The 22,877-nt window shown below is 38.2% G+C and overlaps 1 long non-coding RNA gene across 3 annotated transcripts; it reads right to left on the bottom strand.

The window, feature by feature from the left end:
- Positions 1 to 10,426: 10,426 nt before the first annotated feature.
- On the bottom strand, positions 10,427 to 19,382 carry LOC128016674 (uncharacterized). Of its 3 annotated transcripts, none has more exons than XR_008184238.1 (11): positions 19,118 to 19,382; positions 18,797 to 18,827; positions 18,561 to 18,699; positions 18,411 to 18,461; positions 18,149 to 18,291; positions 17,999 to 18,049; positions 17,580 to 17,742; positions 17,311 to 17,436; positions 15,115 to 15,314; positions 12,740 to 12,820; positions 10,427 to 11,356 (listed from the first exon to the last, which is right to left on the bottom strand). It is a non-coding gene; the product is annotated as an uncharacterized LOC128016674 (long non-coding RNA). The 3 variants fall into 3 exon arrangements; XR_008184240.1 differs by having other exon boundaries at positions 17,658 to 17,742; XR_008184239.1 differs by lacking the exon at positions 17,999 to 18,049 and having other exon boundaries at positions 17,658 to 17,742.
- Between the last annotated feature and the right edge of the window lie 3,495 nt (positions 19,383 to 22,877).

Below are 22,877 nucleotides of genomic sequence, written 5' to 3'. Positions count from 1 at the left end.
CTTAGTATAAACACTTAGGTAAGGGTGACAGTTAAGAGGTTTCTTGCAACGCTCTTAATGAAATCCCTTACCTCAGGGATTTTTTCTCCCTCAGGGAAACCCTCACTTAAGGAGTTTCATGCAACTGGGCACAGAGGCTAATCTTGAGAATCTTTAGTATATCATCTGGCAGCGTGGAAGCTTCTGCCAAATGTGTCTCATTGGGTCTTGCACACTATAGTAAGAGGCTACACGATTTAGTTTGGGTCATGTCTGCATCCATTTAATGGGCTGTTTTCCAATCTTGTGGACCCTGAACAGGCTCTGGTCATGGAACAAGATGTAGACACTCTCTTGAGTAAGAAGGCAATTGAGGAGGTCCCTCCTCTCAACAGAAAGTCTGGGTTCTACAGCCAGTACTTCATTGTTCTGAAGAAGGATGGTGGATTCTGTCTGATTTTAGATCTGTTGAACTGCTCAATCAAGCAACTCAAGTTCAGAATGCTCACGATCAAACAGGTCATGTCTCAAATCAGGTCTGAGGACTGGTTTGTGATGATAGACCTGAAGGATGCATACTTCCAAATGTCCATCCTTTAGTAACACGGGAAGGTTCCTGAGGTTTGCTTTTGGGGGCAAAGCGTACCAATATCAGGTTCTTCCATTTGGTCTCGCACTCTCACCCTGCACTTTCACGAAGTGTGTGGATGCTGCTCTGGGTCCTCTGACTCCAGGGCATGCACATACTGAATTACATCAACGGTTGGTTGAAACTAGCTCAATCAGATAGTGGTTTGTCTTCGAGATGTCGTTCTGGCTCACATGAAAGATGGGGACAAGACTAAATGGAAAGAAAAATGTGCTTTCTCCAGTACAGAGGACCACTTATCTGGGCGTAGTGTGGGATTTGACCATGATGCAGGCAAGTATGTCTCCTGCTCAGATCAAGTCAATCCACACGGCAGTCAAGAGAGTGACAGAGGGCCAGTCTCTCACTGTGAAGCAGTTCCATAAACTGTTGCATCTGACAGAAGTTGTGTCCAATGTTATACCTTTTGGTCTGATGTACATGAGACCCTTGCAATTGTGGATCAGGACCAAAGGGTTTTCCCCACAGGGTAAAGGCTTCATCTGTACACATTTCCCCCTGATTGCTCTGCTCCCAGGAGTTCTGGAGAGAGTTTGCCAGGACGGGGTTAATCTCATATTAGTAGCCCCGTACTGACCAGGCTAGCCATGGTTTGCGGACCTGGTAGCCCTACTAAGAGACTCTCTATGAGAGATTCCCGTTCGGTGGGATCTCCTCTCTCAGTTAGGGGGCACCAACTTTCGCCCCCGCCTGGAGTTGTGTAAACTGTGTGTGTGGCCCCTGAGTGGCTCGTAGCTTCCAGTTTCTCAACTAAGGTCCAATCCAGAGCTCCTTTCTCGAGGAAAATGTACTCCTTGAAGTGGGTTGTTCACTTCATGGTACGGAAATCATTAGCTGCTCCCAGTTAACTGCATGATTTGTTCAGTTATGGAGTTTCTGCAAGAACGATTCTTCACAGGTTTGATCCCCTCCAATTTTAGAGTGTTCTTGGTGGCCATAGCTGCTTTCCACATCCCTTTGAGTGGTCATTCACTGGGGGCGAAACCTGTTGGTACATTTCTTGCATTGTGCATGAGGCCAGGATAAGTATGGTACTGCTCTAGAATTCAGTGCTTCTGTCTTAGTGGTACAACCATGAATTCACACTAGACAGGCATTTGTCAGTATGGTGGCGTGGGCATACTCATTCCCAAATGGTTTTTGATACAGCTTGAGTTCCTGAAGAGGTTATGTATGTGACCCTGGTTCCCAGAGGGAATGAGATGCTGCATCGTGTTGCCATACATCCTGCATCCCTATGAGCGACATGCTTCAATTATCAGAAGCTAACACTGTTTGTTTCTGATGCGCTTTTAAGCTCCTTGTTCTCTACGTAAACCCGTCCATGATGTTTCATCATTCCATTGGACTGATTTCACATGTGATTCAGAGCATGGGCACACAAGGGCATTCCCAAAGCATTTTCAATGCAGCATCTTGTTCCCTCGTGTACAAGACATGTAATCTAGAGATTCCTCAGCAATGTTCAGCAAAATGGTTGCCAAGTAAACAACTGCAGTGGTGCAGTAATACTGATGGAATGAGGTCACAGGTGTGTGTGTTTATAGAGTATTTACAATAGTTTTGAATGTGTCTCTGCCAATCATAGAAGGACCAGATCTATAAACTTTCTAAAATACTGCTATACAGTGGTGTGCATTATGTGATGACTGTTTTCCTCTTGCAGCCGGGCTGAAATCTATCTTCTCATCACTAGTGTCATGAGCTAATGACTGATATATTATGATGATTACACAGTGTGGGTGGGTGAGGGCTGTGGTGACATGGGTCAGCTTCCTGTTTAAAACTGTGCCATCTCTCTCTGTCACAGAGCTTCAGCAGGCCATGTGAACCCTGTCTACTGTCAATGTGAAGAGATGACAGGCCCAACATTCATCACAATTAAATCTAATTAATAAAGCCTGCAATGCTCATCAAGAGAGATCCAGTCAAAGAGTTTAATCTACACTTTACTAAAAGCATGACCTGACAGCCACAGCTGATTTATCTCAGGTATGTGTGTGGGTAAGTGTGGCGTAAAATGTAATGATAGTGGATATATGAGAAAATTTCACAATATGGGCTCTTTAGCTTGTGATTGAGAGACCTTGAGCAGGTATCTGCATGTATGTGCACATATTTGTCTCTGTATGCATTCGTATGTATATATGTGTGTCGGCCCTGGTCCCCTCTTTGTCTGCTGGATATTGACAGTCTTGACAGCATGTTGATTATCAGACCCACAGGAAGCTGAGGCCTGTCGGCCATCAGGTATCTGCATGAGAGACGAGTCCCCTTCAGAGTGATGAGACAATCGAGAGAGGGAGAATGTGTGCGGGAGAGAGAAAGAAAGGGCGGGAGGGAGGTTAAGGGTTGTCATGCCCATCATCATGACAATAAGTTGTCTGGTGAGAAAGAGATTAACAGGTCTAGGATCAGGATCAGATTAATGATCACACTGACCTCCAGCCGGGATACAAGTGAAACGGGACACATTTAAACTCCACACAGTAAGAGTTTACATCATTAGATGTTTCTGCACTGCCTCAAATCAGGCTCAAGAAAAACAGATTATCTTTCACGCTGTGTTGTTTTCATATTAATTGCAGCTGCTATTTACATTATGCTTACTGTCTCTTCTTTAATTAACTTTCTTAAACGGATAATGGTGAAATGGATTCAGGTTTAAGTTGTCATGCTAATACTAGACATCAAAAACACAAAAATACTTCAGACCTTGCCACAAATCTGAACAATGGAATATGATGTCAACCTCTGGGGATTCTGTTTTTAACAAACTATTAAACTAAAATGTTAAAATGTATTATGTTATGACCCTAAAATATGCTATGCATCTGTGAAGTGTTTTATGTATCTCTCTCTCTCTCTCTCTCTGCTTGTGTGTGTAGACATGATTCGGTTCTAGGTGGGTGTGGACTCTGTTAACCAGCTGAAGATAGAGATTGGTCCTACTATGCACCTGAACCAGATATAAGGACCACCTCAAACACTTGTCTAATGTCTTTGAGCCTCACTGACACAGTACTGTTGGGTTTTGCTAGCATTCTGGTTGACTATGTTCTGCTATTGTTTGTATCTTCGTCGTAGTTTGGTTATGGGTGTCGTACCAGAGATATATGTTCTGTGTAGTGAATCTGTTGAGTGTCTGTTATTGTAACATCAAATGCTGAATTTCATGTTTCTCTGAAAATTGCTTGTTTTGACTATTTTTTGGACTCTGATTCTGCTTTGTGTATATCCTGAAACTTTGTGAACATTCTTGTAAATACCAATTTGCCATTCTAAGGGACGTAGGGGGTTAGACGCCGTTTTATTTATATGTATATTTTTCTCTTTTTATTGTTTATGGCTGAAGGAGGTAGGATAGATGGTCTGTATTTTGTCTTCTTTATTTCCATTTGAGGGTAATTTCAAAGAAAAAATTTTGTTTATGGTGTCGGCCTTGTCTGCCCATGAAAAGATTCCCGTTGAAAAAAAAAAAAAAATGTTTATTTGGCATCTCTCTGGTGTGTTCTCAATTCTCCATTTGTCATAGCTAACCCCTAGAGGTCCTAACAATTATCTACAATATTTCCCTGTAACAGTTTACAGAGAGAGAGTCCTGGAGAGCCACGGTCTTGAAGACTTCAGCTACAACCACAATCAAACACACCAGAACAAGCTAATTGGTCTAATGGTTACTGAAAGCAGCAAGAAGATGAGTTTTTATCAAGTTTGGAACAAAACTCTGCAGGACTGTGGTTATCCAGGACCGATGCTGGCCACCCCTGGTTTAAATCATGCACCTTTGGAGTATGTTGTCTTGAGTTAAGACAGCGTTTCCCAGTCATGTTGTATGTCTCTCTTATCATGCATGCCATTTGTTCTATTTGACCTTAAGTGCCCTGCAAAGTGGACATCAACAGATATTCGGCCATGATTCCAGTTCGAAACGGATATTTTCCATTAGAAGGGCATTAAAGAGTTCAAGACATTCAATTGTATTAATTTACAGAGGTACATGATGTCACACTCATCTGTGTGTGAAGACCCGGCAGGCAGCGGGCGCAAATCCATGAATGAATGTTCCAAAATGAAGTGAACTTCAACGGATTTCCCCTGCTCAGGGAGCATTGAACACAGTGCAGGGATCATATCAATCAGAATGCAGTTCATGCACATAGCTCTCATCTAACAAGCTGGTTATATGATTCAGGTGTGTTAACTAAGTGAGACATAGAAAATATGCAGAGCAGGGGGCCACTAGGACTGGGATTGGGAGCCACTGAGTTAAAACAGGGTTACACGAGATTCACTAAATTTCATACTCCATAATAAAGGTAAACTTAACCCTTGGTTGCTGTGAGATAATAGTACAACAGCTTAAAATGTAAACTAAGTTTAAGAAATGAATAATTTTGTGACTTAACCACCTTGTTTATAACTTCATATACAAGCGTGATTTAATTCATTTCTTACAAGCATTTATTGTTTCACTTAATTTCAAACATCAGATCATCATTCACTCCATGGCGGTGGCTCCTCGTGGACGGCACAGCACTCCTCCGTACATGGACGGCACAGCACTCCTCCGTACATGGACGGCACAGCACTCCTCCGCTACCCAGTGGATGGTGACGGCACCTCCAGGTTCAGGCAGCCGGCAGGAGTCCTTTGTTCCCTGCTCCTCCCCATCATGGTGGATGTCAGCAGGCTCTGGCCTCCAGGCGAGCGGCGGTGACTCCTCCGCTCCCTCACAAATGGCAGCCATCCCGCCACATCCCAGGTGGCCAGCGGCAACGCACTCCAGCCCTCCGCCTCGAGCATCCACTGTGTGCAGACTTGCACGGTAAAGCCTGTGTAGACTTATTACTTGCAATAGTGTATCCTTAGCTTTTATTGTAACTATGAATATTGTATTGTTTTATTATACTCACTTCTGTTCAGGGTTAGTACCTAGTTGTTACATAGTTATGGTAATTACTATAATAAGTACATAGTATGTACATGGGGAACAGGACTGTAAAAAAAAAAAAAAAAAAGCTGCCGAAAATGTAAAAACAATTTCTTTATTTTGGCATTTTCATAACTTCCTTCACTGTATCAAATGCTAGAAACACACATGCTATATTCTTCACTTACTATCCTGAGGTGATTTTTCACTGGCATTTCAGACACCCAAATTTAATTAGACAGCAAAATAAAACTCTCATGCCAAATAAAAGTACTTTTGGTCTAGACATTGTAGTGCTACATTTGAAAGTGATGATTGTTGTATGCTACGCAGACAGAGATAATTTTCTATTGTGGGAAATCTAAGACTATAGGGGGTCTTAAAACAAATAAGAATTTTATGAGAAAATGGAGGGAGGGGATTTTGCATATATATCAAGGGCCCGAAGGGCAGGATACTGGAGACATGGTGTCTGCACCCTAAAGACGGGTTAATAAAGTAGAAAATGCTTAACCGATGTGAGCTCTCCCAGAGAGTCCAGGTGCAGCTGCTATGGCATGTTCATGTTCTTGTTATTTTCAGTGACTCTAAACATTAAATGTTATTTATAAACCTGCTACCTTAATAAATCTTCTTCAGGAAGCATACACACACCAAAAAAGTCAATGAATATGACAGTGAGAAAGTGAGGGAAGGAAATAGGACTAAAGATGGACAGAGTTTGGCTCCTGCTCTCCTTTCAGTGCAAGTCAGAGTTATGGGGGACTGGAATCAGGCAAGGACCACCGTGGCTGCATTCAGATGCTTCCTGAACGCTGACATAAAAATCCAGAAAGCATCTCTGTGCCGGGAGTCTCTAAGCACCTCTCATTCTTGCTTAGGTTTCATGTTAACAGGTGGCTGTGTTTAGAATGCTGTACAGTCTCTCAATTTCACAGAAAATTTACATTACCTTTGCAACCTATAAATTTACCATCCACTAGAAAACGAAATCACTGGGATTTCTCAAAGTTGTTCTAAGGCTTTTGTTTGTGTGATTGTGTGGGCGAATGCCTCAAGGCCTTGGGCAACCATCAAGAAAGAATAGGGGCCAACAAAGCAATTGTGAGTTAGGGATGTGCACATCGATGCTGCAGTATCGATATATCGATACTCAGAAGCTTCTATTGTGGTATCGATACTTAATTATATTTATAATTTCTTTATAACTAAATGTTTTAAACAGTGTGTGCAGGCCAATTGGGACGGTGTGTGTAAGATCTTAAAAGAAAAGGTCTCGCGGACGCGGTGGTATGACGTTAACACCGATTGGTATGCGGCTGCACGCAGTGCAATGTGCCATTCACCATCACAACACGACATGCACGGTCGCGACTTGCGCGAGAGATGACAGCAGTACCGCCACTCCCTATACACAGAATACGCAGTCTGCATAGGGCTCCAAATCCCGGAGGGGGCACCATCCCAGTTGCTCAAAAAAAAAAAAAAAAAACTGCAACATTCTCCCATCCGCGTGACCTCATGTTTGTGGCTGAATGTTCATAATTGATGGATGGACATCTATGCCTGGGTAAAAGACATCGCCAATCCGTCACAGAAAAAATACAACTATGAAAAAAATGACGTTGGACGTTCGAGAGTCTCAAATTTAGGGACCATCTCTAAAGTTACATGCGATATTGGTATACACTTTTCTAACGTCAGTAGCATTTGAGGAGAATGACTTACAATCATAAAAACAACTGTAAGGCCGGTGAATCACTGGATGCGTGGCGTGAGCGCCGCGTGTCTGAAGCGTCCCAGAAGCGTGGCGGATTCTGTGTCTTTACACACCAGAAGCGTGCCTGTCGCGGCGCTGGCGCGCTGCTGCTGTAGTGGGAGACCGTTGACAGACCAGGCTCATGTCTTCATTACAACAATATATACTTTTTTCTACACACCTACGCCTACTGATAAAGGACACCGTCAAAAGTATTGACGGCGAAATAGATTATGTTTGACAGGTGCAATATTTGAAAATCGATAATTATTATTTTTTTTTTTATTACATTTATATCTGAATTTATGTCAACCTATGGACTTTCAAATATCAAAATATCAGGAATTCATATGTATTTGTGTACAAAATGACATTTAAACACAATTTCCTATTATATTTAGCCTGGAAAAGCTTCCAACACGCGCGCGTGTCGCGGTAAAAATAGGCGTCGGTTCTATTTCTAGCAAGCAAGTGTTTGCCGCGCGTCTCACGCAGGCGGTCTGTAAGCTCTAACCTGTTAACATGGGAGCCGAATTAAAAACCGACACGCCACGCGGCTGAGACGCTTGCGCCACGCATCCAGTGTGTCACCGGCCTAATTGTTCATGTAGGTGTCAGCTATAATGCACAATTGAATTGAATGTTTGATATTTATTAAAATAAACTGTAAATCATATGTAAATTGTGCTACTTTTTCACATGGGCTCAAACACAAATTTGAAGCTCAATAGAATTTGAGGAGAAAGACTTGCAGTCATAAAACAATTGTAATGTGTTCATTTAGGTGTCAGCTACAATGCACACCTTATACATTTTTAATATATATTAAAATAAATGATAAAACATTTAGGTACATATGAGGCCTGTTTATCACTTTCAGGCACAATCCTGTGAAAGTTTTTTTTTTTTTTTTTTTTTCAGGTTCCCTTACGAAAATTACCCATGGTTTTAACAATAACACCACAAATCATTGTTTTTGTAGCCATGGTAACTGCAACGTTTTATATATATATATATATATATATATATATATATATATATATATATATATATATATATATACTAAATTAAGATTATTTAGAAAAATCACATACACTTTTAAAATTATAAGCAGTATCGGTATTTGTATCGGTATTGTTAAAATTGTAACAAAAAGTATGGAAAAATGTGGTATTGCCCATCCCTATTGTGAGTGCAATAGCAGCATATCCTCATTATATATTCAATCATTTGTAACCTATTTCCTGGGAACACTGGAAATGTCCCTATTTAGGTCTAAATCATCCGCTTCTCTAATCAACACCAGTGTTCCACTTCCCTTTTATGCTTCTTTCTGTCTTCTTATGTCTTAACTCTTCTCTATCTTTCTTCTTCTCCATCTCACTCTTTCTACCTCAAGTTTGATCAGAGAGACAACTGATTCCGTACTGATTCATGCCAGATGTTGCAGATTTACCAGATTTATAGTCAGGCTCTAACAGGCATAATTAAAGTGAACTGCTTATTTGGAAGGGAGAAGCCAGCACTTTAAAAAAAAAATAATAATTTGGTAAAAGTTATGCTCCTTAGGGATAGTTCACACCAAAAAGCTGTTTTCAAAGCAAAAACGCAAAATGCTTGCAGTGAAAAATAAATAAATAATAATAATAAAAAAAAACTTTTTAAGATTTTAGAGGAAGAATTACAATGATAAGATATGTTGGTCACATTTTCATTAATCTGCAAAAAAAGTAAATGTAGCATACAGTACAAGTCTGCTGGGCAAACATTTCATTGTTCTCAAATGACAGGTGAATTTTTGTAGTAGGCCTTCAGTTCACTGGGCCCTAAGCCAATAAAACAATGCCATCAACGTGAAACATTACTATGTAATTTTGAGTCCAACAGAGATTCAATAAAGTGGCTAAAAAAATCTAAATAAATAAATAAATAAAAAACGCAAATTATACATATGTCCTTTTTGAAAGACCCCTAATAGTATAATGAACAAAATTCCTCAGAGGCTCCGCCGTTGCTCCCCAAGCTGCCTGCTCTGCCATGTGCCAAGTGGCCTTGTGACAAAGCTGACCTAATTGTCACTGCTGGGCAACACTGGCACACACAGGCACACACAAGCACACACACATGCACGCACACATGCACGCACACACACATGCACACAAACACACCCCTACACTTAAGCAGAAATACTTACCTTTGTAATAACTAACGCTTGTTTTCCTCCTGCTGTTCCGCCGTCGGCAGCGCGGGTGCACACGCGGCTCCGATGGCACATACGCGTTGGACATTATTTCATCTTCCTCTCCACATCCGTCAATATTCATAACCCCGGACATTTCACACACTCACGCTGCACGTTGTTTGATGTTGTCTTGTCTAATCAGTTTTTTTTATATTGAATTGGGCGTGCGATGGTCGGTGTTCCGGTGTGAGACGCTGCCAAACAGAGCGATTGAGCGGCGATCAGTTATGACGTCACTGACTGCGCCGCGCTGCCGCAGCGCACCGGAAACCAGCCAAACCATTGTTTTATATTAGTAGGGGGTACCTTGTTTTTGTGTGTATATAAATTAAATGGTTGAATGTAGTATTTTTGTGTTTAATGTTTTATCTGTTGATTATGTGGTTGAGTTTGTGTTTAGTATTAATAATTGGTGTAAAAGTCGAAATGCCTGAAGTAATGGGGTTTTAAACTTCTCTAATTACCCATTTGAGAAGTCCCATGTGAAGGGGGTGGAGTCTGGCCTATATAAGGGCAGGCCAGATTAAAACTCATCACTTGTTTACCAAGTCAGAGCTAGAGAGCAACTGTGATGCCTCAAGCAGCCGCAATCTTTTTTGTAACTCCCCAGACAGCACACATACGTTGTGCCGATGTCGAGCCGACCTACAAAATTCCATCGGGACGATATCGCTCAGGAAGCGTTTGCTAATAGGCAAGATGTCTCGGCGACGTCGGCCTCTGATCGGAAATGCTCTCCGGCCGATGCTGAGACGATACATCCCGGCCGCTCTGCGTGGACGCGGTTCACCGGCGTTTTGCTCATCGTTACGGACCACCCGCGGCTACCGCCGCTGGTTTATAATAAAACAATACACACCACTCTCAAGAACAGACGCAACTTTATTAATATTTTCATTTATTTCATATTACATGTACAAATACAATAACATTTACCAGATGCTTTGATCAAAAGTGGATAATTCGGGATTATTTGTAGTCTTTTGAACATTAACCATGATTTTACTACAGCTTTTGCAGTAAAACCATAGAAAAAACAAAAGCAACCATAGTTTTACTACAATCACCATGATTTTACTACAGCTTTTGCAGTAAACCCATAGTAAAAACAAAAATAACCATTACTACAGTACTTGCATGGTTAAATGTTGTTTGAGTATAGCACCTTTTGACAATACTTATTTCAAAGTAGGTTTACAGGAAATGCATGTTTCAAGGTTACAGTTTAAAAAGCCAGAGATGACTGAGACTCACTGGGAAGACCATCTAGTTCATAATAAAAAGTCATGTGTTCAGTGCTGTCAGCATCGCATGCGAACTTTATGCCAAGAACTTTTTAAAAAGAGTTACATAAACACAAAATAAAACCAGGCAAACAATACTAATTAAGCAATTAAAATGTTGCATGATAAAAGTTCAAAAATATTTTCCGATAAAATCTTACTAAACAAGTCTCTAGTTTTGTATTCAGTTAACATTAACATTATCTTTCAACATTTTTAAAGTGATGCTTACAAATAAAAGGGGACATGTAGGTCCACATAACTCAGAGAGTAAATATTGTTCATTTACAGATATAAGAGACGTTACAATAAAGCAGTTTGAAAATCATCAAATTTACCCTTATAGGCAAAATAAGGATAATATTTGTTTTGTGTGTCCAATGTTTTGTGTGTTCATGTACAGTTGTCGTCTGTAGTCTTTATGAGCGTTGGTGTCATCTGAAGTCTTCACGAGTGAGTTTGGATTCAGTCTGGAGCTGCTGTAATCTCTAGAAACCTTGGGATGGCCATCCTGAGATAAAAACAGGAAATAAAAAGGAGAAAGTTTAGAATAGATGCTGCTGTTCATATTATTTCAGACAAAATATTATTTATTTAATCACATATAACTGGAGTGCATGGTTATTAGATGTGTTGTGTGAATACTAAACTATGTATTTTAATTTAATTTAAACAACAAAAAAAAAAGTGTGTCCGAGCCCCAAATATTATTTGGAAGGCTATTTTCAAAGTAAAATACCAATAGGTTTTGTTTCCTTTAGTGGACTTTGATAAATTCTTGGTGTTAGAATTTAGTGACCTCACTACAGGCCATGCACCATAGATGCTGCTGCCTCAATTTGAGCTTATTTTGCTGTATATATATCTATATCTATATATATATCTATATCTATATCTATATCTATATATCTATATCTATATCTATAGATATATATATATATATATATATATATATATATATATATATATATATATACATATATATCTGATTTAATCACAAGTAGGTTTAATAAACGCACATCCACTTCCAATTGACCAATCAATAAATAAAAATCGTCACACTGCCACTAATGCTCTCAAAAATCAGTTTACTGATGAAGTGTTTCACGTGATCCCTGTAAATGTAATATTTGTGGAACAGGCATCTCTTTACAATGGAATATACATTTCAGTAGGTGGAACATTATATTTGTAATTTATGCTACCGTTAAAAGTTTGGGGTCAGTACGATTTTCTTTTTACGTCTTTGAGAAAAGTCTCTTCTGCTCAACAAGGCTGCCTTTATTTGATCAAAAGCAAGTAAAAAAACTGTAATATTGTGAAATATTACAATTTAACAACAGTTTTCTACGTGAATATATTGTGAAATGTAATTTATTTCAGTGATCTAAGCTAATTTTTATTACTCCAGTCTTCAGTGTCACATGATCCTTCAGAAATCATTCTGATTTGCTGCTCAATAAACTTTTTCAATTATTATCACTGTCTTATCAATTATCAAAAGTTAAAACAGACATTTCTGTTTCAAACACTGTACTGTTTTAAAACTTTATTCATCAAAGAATCCTGAAAAAATGAAGGAACACAGCGGTTTTCAACACTGATAATAGTCAGAAATGTTTCTTCAGAAGCAAATCAGAATATAAGAATGATTTCTGAAGATCATGTGACACTGAAGACAGGAGTAATGATGCTGAAAATACAGCTTTACCATCACAGGAATAAATTACTTCTCTAAATATATTCAAATAGAAAACTATTATTTTAAATTGTAGTGAACTGTTTTCATTTCATATATTAAACTGTGGTTGCCATAAAAGACTTTCAAAAACACAAAAAAACCATACCTTCCCAAACTTATGATACAGTTGTGTATGTTCAAGATTGTACTTACTGGTCCTGCAGTTTCTAGCATCTTGGAGATGTTGTCTGACAGCAGCAGTGGGCCGTCAGGGTGAGCAGGGCTCTGCTGGCCCTATAAAAAACAAAATTGTGTTTAAAGACTATTTAGTTATCATTTACATTTGTGTAATGTTCACAAATTGCTTGTGATTAGTTTAGTTGAGGTTGACCTGGAATATCCTACATTAAAAAAAGTCTATGGCCAGCACTACCCTTTTGATGAAAGAAGTCACATCTGATTTGTCACGAGCATTAATGACAGAATCATCAGCCAATCAAAATTTTGACATTCAATGACAGCACACCCTCTGGGTCTAGAGACGTGCCCAGTGCTACCCCCAGCGTTAGACGGCCCTTTTAGTCAGTGATTTCCAAAGTACGAAAGTGAAATTAAATGAAAAGAAAATACAGCCTACAGACCTGGTTGCCAATCTACTAAAATGCTTTTTTAAGGTGCTATTTTGCAGACAAAAAGAGAATAACTGAGAAATGAAGACCTACAACTGAGAAAGGAAGACCTACACCTAAACTGAAGGCCAGCAACATTTGTATGCACCATTTCAAAGATTGCAACTACGAGTGCTATGAGTGGCTAACAGTTAACACCAAGCACAAGTTATTTTGTTGGCCGTGATTACTTTTTAATCTGAGTCAAGGGACATGAAATGAGTTCTTTATTATTTGATGAGTATTGTATCATGCACATTGTTATAACAGAGGTCGACCGATTCATTGGTTTTGCTGGTTAATCGGCACCGATAGTTGATTTGTAGAACTATCGGTTATCTGCAAAATCCATGGAGATATTTTTCCGTGTTGCGTTTGTTTTGCCATGTGACACTGTGCGCTGCACAGAGTGGGAAACTTCAGACGCGAGTTTAAATGCAGCCGCTCACATAGTTTTCTATTAAATAACATTATATTAATCTCAAATCATTGTAAATTTACATAATGACTTCACCCTAGGCTATAAATTATGTATTGTGCATTTTACAGCAAAACGTTGGTCTTTCTGTGGCTCTAATACAGTCTGTATGCTTCATATAGAAAGCTGTAATACAGATTGCGCGTTTTCTTTCCGTTTGCTCTTTTTTTTTTTAACACTGAACTTTAAACACATATGCCACATAGTTCATTCCTGAAGCAAACTTATGTCCGTTTGGTGATTAAATAAACAGTTTTAGACCGCTGCTTGAATTGAATGTGACGCATCCGGTGTGTGTGATAACTGTGACTTCTCAAAGACGCTGCGCATGATTAGATAATCATGCACTGTTCTAAAATAGCAGCAAATAAAATGTGATGTGTTCGGTGTGTAGGGTTGGGTATCGTTTGAATTTTATCGATTCCAATTCCGATTCTGCTTATCGATTCCTAGTTTCGATTCCAATAAGAAAAAAAATCCAATATAAAAAATTAAGTCAAACATTTAGATGTCAAACATGTTTCTGTCTTTTTACAAAGCATTCTGTTACAGCTGAATAACATGAGCAAAAATCAGCAGCAACAAAACACTGCAAGAGGAATTTTGCCTGTGCTTAAAAAAAAAAAAAAAAATACCATAGCAAAAACGATTAATTAATAAAAATATTAAAGTGTTAAAGACAAGTAACCAGTCAGTAGTAAGATATGAACAAACAAAATCAATTAGCAATATCCTAAATACAACTAAACAAAATTTCAGGTACAGAAACTGTAATTAAAAGTTTAAAAACACTGCATAGTTTTCTTTTTATAAATAAAATAAAGATTAATCAATTAAAGTTATTAAATATATTCAGTCGAGATCAGTGAATGATTTTCTTTTGTTTCTTTTGTTCTTTGATTAACATTAATGACAGACGCATTTATTAGGCTGTTGTCTCTTTAAACAAAAATACTGTACGTGTGTGTTTTCTTTCTCATCTGTTTACATTCATGTAAGACAAAAAAGTTTGTGTTTATGATGATACACTGATGTAGTTTTCTGTATATTGGTCGACAAATATGAAAGAAGTCAGTTTCAGATCGGAACAACCTTTTCTACAGTTGAAATACATGGAATGGTCCGAGAATGGACACAAACCCGGGAACCCGCAGCGTGACCGCAGACCGCTGCTCTCGTTCAGTATCCATTTTGTTCAGTATTCATTTTAAAAACTATTGGTTTATAAATCGGTATCGGCCAGTGTGGTCCAAACTAGCTATCAGTATTGGAAAAATCCACTATCGGTTGATCTCTAGTTGATAATACTGTGGTGCTGTGTGGATGTCCAGAAAAAAAAAAGACCAAATCAATACCGGTGGCTACTGGTGATACATTGAGGTCTAATGAAGCGAAATGATCGGTATTTAGGAGAAAATGAACACTACTTACAACAGTATTACCTTTAATCCATAGCCTGGGCAACCAGCTGTCAGCACGTTCACAACTGTCTATAGAAACTGTCTATAGAACGTGACTTCTCTGTCGCATGACAACAGATGCACGGGCGAGATACTGGAGCTGATGACGCTGTTTCCGGCGCAGCATCGTGATGTCTATCAGCCATCGGCGATGGACGATGGCATCGTCAATCAGGCCAACCCTAACCAGGATGACATAATTAAACAATTGTACACAACTGTTGTACACAGTTTATATAATTTATTAGCTAAACAAATGCACAGCTTCCACCAATAAAAAAAAAAAGTTAAAGCAAGAGTACAGCACCAACTACTGTTACCCGGATGAGCCTGTGTTATTACATTTTACAGGTTTTTATCCAGGGATAACATGCATCGGAATGTCGCAACTGACCAATCAGAATCAAGTACCCACAGAGCCATGTAATAAAAGTAATTAGCTAATGGTAAACTAATAATTTACAAAACATGACTATGTGTTCATAGATGATTAATAAGTGATGTTAATATTTTTATCTATGTTCTGTAGATTAAGTTATAAATAACTTACAAAGCTTTCTGCACCCACAATCTAAAGTGTAAACTACTCATCAGTTGTAAATGTAAACTTTCCGGTTACAGGTTGGTTGATTTTGTGTGTGTTGGTGTGTGTGTGTATATATATATATATATATATATATATATATATATATATATATATATATATATATATATATATATATATATATATATACACATATATACATATATATATACATACATACGCACACACAACTGAAAACCACAAAGTTTGTAAAACATTTACAACTGATGAGTAGTTTACACCTTAGATTGGGGGGTGCAGAAAGCTTTGTAAATGATTTATACTGTTTATTGAGATAATAGTACAATGTTGACATTTCAATGATTTATAAGTGATTCATAATATATTAACTAGTAACTATTAAAAATTAAGGATCTGTTTGATTTTTTTTTGTGATTTTATTTTTTTTAAGATTGCTTATGAAAGATGTGTAAATCATATCATATTACTTAATCATTAGTGAATGTATATTCATGTCACTTGTAAATTATTTATAACTTAATCTACAGAACATAGATAAAAATATTAACATCATTTATTTCTATGAACACGGTCATGTTTTGTAAATAATTAGTTAATCATAATCTAATTACTTGTAAATGACTTTTAAAATGAATTTACAAAAAGTACACAAATTATTAGTATATCACTTATTAGGCGCTTATGAATGTTTTGTAAATGATTAGTTCATCATTAACTACTCACTTAAAAGTGACTTACAACTGAACTTTATTATAAATTGTTACCAAAAAGTCACCCACACCTTGGAAGACCTGAGGGAAAGTAAATTAACAGCAAATTTTCATTTTGGGGTGAACTATCCCTTTAACCCACACTAATCTAGCCTACTGCTGAAGTTGTTGATCAGCCCCGTCATTGTTGTTGAGAGCAGGTGTGGGGCATAATATGTGCATTAAGGGGCGGTCACACTGCACTTTTCGTTCCACTGACTTCCATTCATACGCATGCGAATGCGTCAGACCGGAAACCCAGTCTTATACGAAAATTTTCGCATTTCGCTGTGTTCGAAAGTTCAAGTTTGGTGAACTTTGACCTGCGAATTCGCATCACGTGAAGTCGTGGGACCAGTAGATGATCGATACGTCACTGCGTGACCTCTCTGTACAGAAATTAAAAAATGAAGTGCTAATTTTAGCCGTAGCGCAGCATCATATTTTATATAATACATATTTAAAAGATAATTAAAAAAGAAGCTGCATGGTTCGCAGTGTCAATGGAAACAGGAACAGATGGCACATTTGAATGAGGACACGTTCTATATTTTTTTTATTGTTTAGTGTGTATATTTATAGAGAGAGAGAGAGACAGAGTGCAATATAATAAGACGCTTTCAACGCCATCGCCAAAGACACAGTAAAAGCACAGATTAACCCATGTTGTGATAGAGGGAAACCGTTATATCTTGCTCCCGCCCATATTCGCAGCGGCGTCCGAAATAATTTTGCACGTTCAAAGGCTAGTGTGACCGCACCTTTACACATACGGCTGCGTTAGCTGTAACAGATGTGTAAGATGTGTACAGGTATCTAACAGTTGTTTACTGAAGGCCCTGACTGAAACCCCACGGTACTTACTGTCTGACAGCAGGTTCACTCAGACTCTGATCGTCATCACTTAAGAATCCAGGAACAAAACAAGCAATCTGACACAGAGTCAACAATATTTACTCTGCAGTTCCAGGTTCATTAGAAGGAAACAAGCTAGAGTAGAGGTGAAATGGAGATAAAAGACAGAATAATATGTAACAATTATAATAACATGTAATATACATATTCTACTACTAAAAATATAATCTTAAAATAACACAATCTATATTTTTAGTTTTAGGTTGAGTGTGACTTACGTTATGATGTCAGGGACTTTGGTGAAATGTATTCTGAAAAAGGCATATTCATGTTTTTCATGAGCTTCTTCAGGTCACCTGTATTTCTAAGTCAGAATCTCCCTTCAGAAATGTTGAAATCTTGGAGCTTCACTTCTGTTCTGTAGAGTTTCTTTCTGTCCTCCTGAAATCATAGAACAATTTGTATTAATATCTGTTTATCATGAAATATCAAAACTCATGTGAACATGATTTCAACCGATTACACTCTCACTGTAAGTGACGTCATCGATTCAGTAAATCAGCCTTTTCCAATAACATACTGACAAATCACCAGCAAAACATTCAAAGTGCCATCAAAATATCTCATACACACACGAAGATTTGATTAAAAGCCCAGCGTTCCATCAACAAGAGCTCAATCTATATAGTTAGCCTACCTGAAAACTGCTAAGATGCTAACGGACTTTTTCGAAGAAACTAAACCGTTTCTATAAAATATATTTAATTGAAACATGTCAATAACAAGCAAGAAACGTGTCAGGAACATTTGTATGTAATATTTGTGTGATTTTAGCGACTAAACTTACCCAAAACAGTGTAAACTGCAGCGAGAGACGGAGATTACTGCTTGCCAGTAACGGTTTTTGTGTTGATGCCCCGTTTCCATGGCAACTCTGCTCCCCGCTCGCGCAGGACTCAACGCGCACACAGCATTTACACAAACAAACATCTAGAGATAAAACATTACATTTATAAAGTACAGTCTCATTCAATAATCATTCAATAATTAATTTAAAAATCATTTTGTTTTAATCATCAACAAGAGCTCAATCTATATAGTTAGCCTACCTAAAAACTGCTAAAATGATAACGGACTTTTCCGAAGACACTAAACCGTTTCTATAAAATAAATTTAATTGAAACATGTCAATAACAAGCAAGAAACGTGTCAGGAACATTTGTATATAATATTTGTGTGATTTTAGCGACTAAACTTACCCAAAACAGTGTAAACCGCAGCAAGAGACGGAGATTACTGCTTGCCAGTAACGGTTTTTGTGTTGACGCCCCGTTTCCATGGCAACTCTGCTCCCATCTCGCACAGGACTCAACGCACACACAGCATTTACACAAACATCTAGAGTTAAAGCATTACATTTATAATGTACAGTCTCATTAAATAATAAATTTAAAAATCATTTTGTAGTTCAGAAGCAACAGCAACAATAGCTCACCATATTATTTCACCGGATTATTTCTGAAAGCCTGTAAAAGAGTGAAAAACACGGTGAAAAAGCAGTCAGGACTTCTCTTTAATAACCCGCTTTTACATTTTCCCTCCGAGAAACTTCTGAAAACGCATTAAGGCGTTAACATTAATGTTAAAAAAAATCAAAAAGTTAACGGTAACATTATTTGAAAATGAGCCAGACTCTTCAGCTGCCCATAGACTGTATAAAACACACCGTGTGCCTTACTAGTACTTTTTCAGTGTCACAGAATTAACAAAGTAGTATTTTTTGTCTAATTGAGCATAAGTGAAATCGTAACGTTACCTCAGAGCCACAGATGTCGCTGGGATTATCCTCTTCTCTCTCTCTGGGTGGCTAAAAGAGACGAATACTGGGCACGCGCACACAGAGAAGCGCGGCATCGGCCCGCGGTCGTGAACCAACTCAGGGCCGACGATTGATGAGCTGGAGAACAGAGCACTGACCAAATTATATCGGCCTCCGCCAGGCCGATGTTTTATAGATGTTTTAGGTATAGAGGCCGACGTTTCAATATTGGGCCGACGTCGGCCAGACGTACATGTGTTGTCTGGGTCCTGTATATTGACTTTTTTCAGTTGGATTATTCCCTCTTTATTTTTCTGTTTGTTGTTTCTTTGGTACTTTGTGCACCTATATATATTTTTTTTTTCACCAGTGGACTGTGTTTATTTTTTGGCACTGTAAATAAATTTCACTTGCACATAAATGCTATTGCGGGCTGAGCCATCATTTAACATCTTTTACGGACATTCACAACGTCCCCTAGCCACCTAGAGTGGTGGTTCTCGCTTTATCACAGGCCTCCTGAACTGTCTGATCCATCATGGTCTCCTGAGTCCCCTGATCCACCATGACACCCCGAGTTCCCTAATCTGCCATGGTCTGTTGAGCTGGGGTCTCAGAGGCTGCTCCCCCATAGCTCCCCAAACTGCCTGCTCTGCCATGTAAATAAATGGATATAAATGTAAGACAAGGGTTATTTATTGGTTAAAAAATTTGATCATGCACACAATATTTGTGTCTTGATCCTAGAACTGTCTCAAATTCCACCAATACAAGCAGTGATTCACAAATGCACAGCAAGCTTTCCACAAATACATGCAGCGATCTACAAATGCATAGGAGACGATTCACAAATAAATGTCAGACAAAGTTGGGTTTGTAGAATAAAAAATATATTTGTGAATATATTTAGTATTTGCAAGTCTCTTTTTTTGTGAAACTCTAAGATTTATTCTCATTCTATTTATTTTGTGAATAGGTTTGTTTTTTGTTAATCACTTTACATTTATTTATGGATCATAATCTATTTATATGGAATAATGCAACAATTATACCACCATACACATACACACACACACACAAACACACACTCCAAAAAAATATGATGGGGGTGGATAGAGGGGGAAGATGGGGCTGATTCATGATGGGAGACCACTTCATAGACACCATCCCATTAATAGTACACTGTTAAACATTTATTGTAATTTTACAGGAAATTCCTGGCAACTAATTGCCGTGAATTTACAGCAAGTAATATACAGGTAATATATTGTTTTTTTTTTTTAATACAATAGAGTCCTGTATTTTTACAGCAGTGCTACTGTGATTAAAGTAGCATTATTACAGTAAAATGCTGTAATTTATTTTAATTTACTGTATATTTACTGCAACTCAGTTGCCAGGAATTTCCTGTAATTTTACAGGAGACAATTAGAATATTGTAATTCAAAATATATTGTAATTTCTAAATATAAGTCAGAGCTAGAGAGCAACTGTGATGCCTCAAGCAGCCGCAATCTTTTTTGTAACTCCTGTATATTGACTTTTTTCAGTTGGATTATTCCCTCTTTATTTTTCTGTTTGTTGTTTCTTTGGTACTTTGTGCACCTATATATATATTTTTTTTCACCAGTGGACTGTGTTTATTTTTTGGCACTGTAAATAAATTTCACTTGCACATAAATGCTATTGCGGGCTGAGCCATCATTTAACATCTTTTACGGACATTCACAACGTCCCCTAGCCACCTAGAGTGGTGGTTCTCGCTTTATCACAGGCCTCCTGAACTGTCTGATCCATCATGGTCTCCTGAGTCCCCTGATCCACCATGACACCCCGAGTTCCCTAATCTGCCATGGTCTGTTGTAGGGCTGCAACTAACGATTATTTTGATAATCGATTAATCTGTCGATTATTTTTACGATTAATCGATTAATCGGTTTATGTACTTATATTTTAGTTTTTTCCATTTTTTCCCCAAGTAAATTATTAATAAAGGGTCTTTATCATTCAGCATAGATTTTTAAGAGATTTTAACCATTTTGCATTGTCATATCCTCATCAAAAATATACCTGGAGTTGTTTTATGTTAGTAATCCTTTGTCGAACTCTTCTGCAATCAAAACACTGACCCATACTCTAGCAAAATTCACAAGGAGATTTCAAATATTGTTTTCACCATGGCAGTCCTTAGAGCTCCTAAAGTAGTTTAACATCCCAAACAAAGCTTAAGGAATCTTTGAGAACATAGGTTCACGAAGTATAAGGATAAAACAGAATAAAATTGCAGTGCATTGTATTTTATTATTTACTGGGAAAAAGCTTTATAGCTTATGCTGTGAAATTGTAAACAATCCTTCGAAAAAAAAGTGCCAATGGCATGAAACCTGAATGGAACTCACAATTTAAAGTAAAATCCATCAGAAGGTTGTCCAGAAAAAAAAAAAATGGGACACACACAAAAAACCTGCTGTGTGAAAAAGAGCAGTGAATACTTAGAAAAGAAGTGCATTTTACCTCTCTCATTCAGTCATAATTAGGCTGCAAGTCTGAATTATGAACTGGTAAACGACAAACTGATCACATAACATTTTGTAAAGCTTTAAATGTTAACTGTTAAAAAGCAATGTTATCAGCTTTTACGACTAAACATTTGCAAACAACCTTGTACTGGAGAATCTGCACAAATAAAATTCTTATGGGCCGTTCACATATCGCACCTAAAAACGCGTGGAAAACGCTAGTCGCGCCGCTTTCTCCTTCTTTCCAAAGCGCTCGGGCAGAAGCGCCCCTGAGGCGTCTGCCTTTGCTAAGCAACCATGACGTGCTCTCTCCATGACGTGCCCTCTCCATGAAGACCCGGAAATTTCAGCAAAGGATAAATGGATGCGGTGTGGACGCGCCTGGAAAAACGGGCGCATCGCACCGCGTGCGTGTCGCGAACGCGTCGCTTCCATTATGAGAGTGCATACTGCGCGCCTACATAGGAAATAACGAACTTGAGCACGCAAAAGACACGATATGTGAACGGCCCCTTAAACAGTTCAGTAGTGCAGAGTTTACAGGTTACTCTTCATTTTAAAGGCTCAAAGTAAAGTACTCCCACTTCCCGCTGAATGCTGCAGAGACGCTGTTCGGGAAGCACGTGACATAAAACGAGGCCAGCTATTGGCTATTCGCTACTTCACCTGCTGTACTGGCTGAGTAAAACCTCCGGTGGCTCATTACTGCCACACTTTGGTCACCGCAGATTTGAAATATGCACGAAATGAGCCGCTTATGGCAAATAAAATTTATTTAGCGACGAATCGATTACTAAATTAGTTGACAACTATTTTAATAATCGATTTTAATCGATTAAATCGATTCGTTGTTTCAGCTCTAGTCTGTTGAGCTGGGGTCTCAGAGGCTGCTCCCCCATAGCTCCCCAAACTGCCTGCTCTGCCATGTAAATAAATGGATATAAATGTAAGACAAGGGTTATTTATTGGTTAAAAAATTTGATCATGCACACAATATTTGTGTCTTGATCCTAGAACTGTCTCAAATTCCACCAATACAAGCAGTGATTCACAAATGCACAGCAAGCTTTCCACAAATACATGCAGCGATCTACAAATGCATAGGAGACGATTCACAAATAAATGTCAGACAAAGTTGGGTTTGTAGAATAAAAAATATATTTGTGAATATATTTAGTATTTGCAAGTCTCTTTTTTTGTGAAACTCTAAGATTTATTCTCATTCTATTTATTTTGTG

Source organism: Carassius gibelio, chromosome A7, assembly GCF_023724105.1.
Source record: "Carassius gibelio isolate Cgi1373 ecotype wild population from Czech Republic chromosome A7, carGib1.2-hapl.c, whole genome shotgun sequence".
Taxonomy (NCBI): Eukaryota; Metazoa; Chordata; class Actinopteri; order Cypriniformes; family Cyprinidae; genus Carassius; species Carassius gibelio.
Note: the sequence above shows the minus strand (reverse complement) of the source record. Positions and strands in the feature narration are given on the sequence as shown.